This window comes from Mandrillus leucophaeus, unplaced genomic scaffold (assembly GCF_000951045.1).
Source record: "Mandrillus leucophaeus isolate KB7577 unplaced genomic scaffold, Mleu.le_1.0 Scaffold575, whole genome shotgun sequence".
Lineage (NCBI taxonomy): Eukaryota > Metazoa > Chordata > Mammalia > Primates > Cercopithecidae > Mandrillus > Mandrillus leucophaeus.
The window spans coordinates 180,819-184,860 of NW_012106197.1; the positions used below are offsets into that span (position 1 = coordinate 180,819).

General features: G+C 58.5%; 1 pseudogene; it reads right to left on the minus strand.

Moving 5' to 3' along the window:
• Positions 1-1,584: 1,584 nt before the first annotated feature.
• Positions 1,585-4,036, minus strand: LOC105552791 (annotated as a pseudogene).
• Between the last annotated feature and the right edge of the window lie 6 nt (positions 4,037-4,042).

Here is a 4,042-nt window from a genome sequence, read left to right on the forward strand (position 1 = left end):
TCATTTCCTCTTTTTTTCTGGTCCACAAGCTAAGAATTTTGGGCGGGGTTCGTTTTTCCCCATTTTTCAATGGTTGAAAAAGAAGAATGATATTTTGTGACAAGTGAAAATTAGGTGAAATTCAGACCTCAGCATCCCGATGAAAGTCTATGGGACGCAGCCTTGCCCCGGGGTTTGTGTGTGGTGGGCGGGTCGTTCACACCACAGCAGTTGTGGCTGCCCAAGAGGCGCCGTCCCCACTGCACGGCCGTGCGGCCACCGCACCCCACCCGAGCTCCGCGGTGGTGACCCAAGGGCATCAGCACACGGAGCCGCCAGCCACACACTGAGGTTTTGTTGTTTGCGGGGCGTCCTGTGCTGTCCCATCCCTTTGGCTCAGCACCTGCCCCCACTCACTGGCAGGGAGCCCCCAGGACACCTTCAGCATCGTCTCTGAGGATGTGGCTTTTCCCCAGTAAGGGCAGCTATTGAACCTGTCCTCTGACCATCTCCCAGGGGTCCTTACAAGTCAGACAGGAAATAGGCCCAATACGTGATGGAGCACACAGCCCAGAGAGTCACCCTGTGCCCTCCGCTGTCAGGTGGCATGGCACGGCCTTTCCAACAACAAACATCCTTAGGTAACAAACAGGTTGAGAATCATATCAGAAAAGAAGGGGCGCTGTGGTGGCACCGGGATATAAACAGAGTCTGCAAATAGAAACTCTTCAGCCTTGGATTAAAGAAGCAGCATCCAAACCTCTCAGGAGGAAACGATGACAAACCTAGAAGGGGCAGAGGGCAAGGACGGGAGCAGCCCTGGGGGAACCAGCTGAGCCAGCCACGGCCTGGGAGGATGCCAGCTCTGCATCCCCCTAGAGTGTGGGGACCAGGAAGCCCATGATCCTGAGGGGCCAGACTGGGTGTGATCAGCACAGGGTCCCTGGAAAGGCAGGGTCCTGCCCCGGACCACAAACACCAGGGGTGTGCGGCCCTGCACCTGGGAGGCTGCTGTGGCCCCCCAGCAAGAGCTTGGAAACCCGTCGGAGGCCTGCAGGAGCCAGTTCCAACCAGCATCTACCACCATCCCGAAAGACACCGGAGCCCCGGGTTCAAGAAAGTCAACCCTGAAAGAGAAGGTCAACCATCAGAGCAGTAAAGATCCCAGGAGGAAAAACGTCACAGCTGACAAAGGGCCTTTGGAGGATGCGGACCTGATACTTAGGTTGAGGGGGAGGAAGTTTTACTTAAAATAAACAGCAGGATATCGGGAAAATGAAGGAATCCCTCACTGCTGTGGAAGCAGGATTACTATCACACTGATCCTCAGTGAGTGAGAAGACGGAGCCGAGAATCTCTCCCAAAATGTCACACCAGTTTCCAGACAGAGGGGACGCACAAGAAAAAATCAGAACTGTAGAGAGAAAAACTTCAGGGCAGACGGAGGCCATCCCCCGAGAAAGGCAGGCGTGGTGTTCACAGCAGAATACCTCAAAGTCCCAGACGATCTATGTAAATATCATTTTATTTATTTATTCATTTTCCGTTCACACTTAGTTTTCGTGTTTTTTAATGATTTAAAACGGTTTTCTTTCCTCCTGCATCTCAGAGCCTGCTCTGGGCCTCCGGGACATACATCTCGATGCTGTCCATGCTCTCGGCTGAGTTCTGACGCACAGAAGCTGCCCGCTTGGTTCTTGCGGGCCTCCCGGTGCGGCTTGTCGCTGGCGTCTGAGGCCTCGTCGCGGCTCACGGCCGGCTTGGATTTGGCTGCTTCTTTGGAACCGGAGTGGGTGGTTTCTTCTCTTCCTTCCTCTTCTTGGGGGTCACCACCAGCTGCCAGCTGTTGGCCTCGAGGTGGTAGAGTTCATCAGATTTCATGCCGATGTCCTCCACGGACAGCCGTAGCAGGTCCCAGAACCCTGCCAGGTCCTGGGCTGTGGGGCGTGGGTTGGCATCAGGGTTCAAGTTTTGCTCACAGAGGCCCCAGAACTGCTGGAATTTCTGGGACATCAGTAGCTGGGCGTTGCCGACAGCACCGAGGACTTTTCCTGAGACTTCTTCAGAGAGGCTGTTCTCTTCGGCCTCCTTGTCCATCTGGCAGCACCAGCCTCCCAGCTGCTCCGTTTCTGCCTGCAGTAGCTTTAGGAACCAGTAGCTGTCTTGGCGGCAGGCCCTGGCTGTGCCGGCTCTGCTGGGAGCTGGAGGAGGTCTCGAGCCAGGGGTCAGGTTGGGGCAGCGAGGACGCCTCGAGGACAGGGTCGCTGTTGTCTCCATAGGGAAGGCTACACTTCATCTGGGCAATCTTGGGGCCCTGCCAGGGACCGGCATCAATGCTGATGGAGTTGGGGGGAGGGGTGCAGTCCGGGAGGCTCCTCTCAGATGACTTACAGCTCGAGTCATTGATATCCTGGGTATCTGAGTCCCTGTCCCACCGGGAGGACATCCCGTGAGAGGCGACGCTGCTTTGCCAGTCATCCTCTACCTGAACCCCGACGGGAGCGGGACTGGGCTCCGCTTTTGGCACTGGCTGAATGCAGTCAACTTATCTTCCTATTGATGACAGTTTCCTTTTGGGGGCGGCCTCGGGGTGGGACTCAGAGCTGGTCAGCGTCCCTTGTTCACTTTTCAGAGCTGCATGTTTTGGGAGTGGCTTTGGGGCCTCAAGGGCTGGGGTGACTCCGCCCTGGGTACTGCTGTCCAGGCTGTCCGATGAGTTGCTCAGGCCCGACTGGCTAGTCACCTCGCTCTTGTGGTCCTGGCTATCCAGGCAGGTGTCCTGGGCAGACTCAGTACTGCTCTGGACTGTGAGATGAACGGCTTTGAAGTGGTGCGTGGAGGGTGGCGGGGTCTTCTTATATGCCACTAGGCATGATGAACTTGGAAGCTTGTGACTATTGCTGAGGCGCCGGTACTGGGCGGTGGGGAGAGGGACCGCAGGGAGACACTGTCCTCCTCCTGCCTGGACGGCACACAGGCCGCTGTGGCTGCGGGAGCGGAAGTAGCTGGGCACTGGCAAGTCAAGCATCTCCGAGGCTGTGGACTCTGCTTCACTGCAGCCCGCCTCATACTGGTCACTCAGCTCTGCCTCCTGTACCTGCTGCTCAAACAACTGGGAGATCAGGGAGGTCTGTCCAAAAATCCGGCTAATGCAGCTGGAGTCGTCGAGGCTGTCGCTGACGGGCGTGCAGTCCTCTTCCCAGCTCAGACACTTGGAGGGCAGCAGCATGTCCACTGAATCCAGCCGGTCCAGACTCCTGCGGGGGTTGCTCTGCTCTCCCAGTGACTGCTGCGTGGCCCTCAGATAGCTCTGGCCTGCGCCGTGGCCTTGGGTGAGGGCTTGGGGCTGTGGCCAGACTTGTCACTGTCGTGGTCACCCATGGCCTTGATGTAGCTGCCGCTGCACGTGTGCCGGCACTGGCTGGGGCCCTCGGCCACGGCATCCGTCTCGCATGGGGACAGCAGCGTGGTGCTCCACTCGCCGCCGGGGGGCACCTGCAGGTGATGGTAGGCCAGACCCAGGTGGCAGGATTTGGACTTGAGCAGGCTCTTATCCAAGGTGGCCAAGGTCTTCTGGCCGACCTTGTGGGCGTGGCTGAGGGTCGGGTGGACCAGGAGCCCCGTATGACGTCGTTAGTATCAGTGCCCACCCCAAGGCTGGGGCAGGTGGCTGGGGTGCAGGCAGGGGTGGTGGGGCCGTCAGCCTGGTGGTGGTGTTCCTGCTGGCTTTGAGCATGTGCCCGCTGATGGTGGTGTAGACGTGCATGAAGTAGCGTGGCTGGCTGCGTTCTGCCTGGCAGCCTGGTGTCATCAGCCCGGAGGCTGGGCCGCTGCTGCGGAAGGTGCTGGCCTCGCCGTCCAAGTTGTCGTCAGAGCTCCACCAGCCTGAGATGTTGGAGCGGCTGCGTTGTTGGGCTCCCCAGCCTGGGCTTGCTCCTTGCTTTTGGCCCTCTGGCCCTTGCTGTCCTCCATGCCACCTTCTTGCTGCCATTGCCACCAACCTTGCCCGCTGTGCCCCCAGTGAGGGTGTCTTGGTGAAGGAAAGCTGCTGGACTGAGTGGAC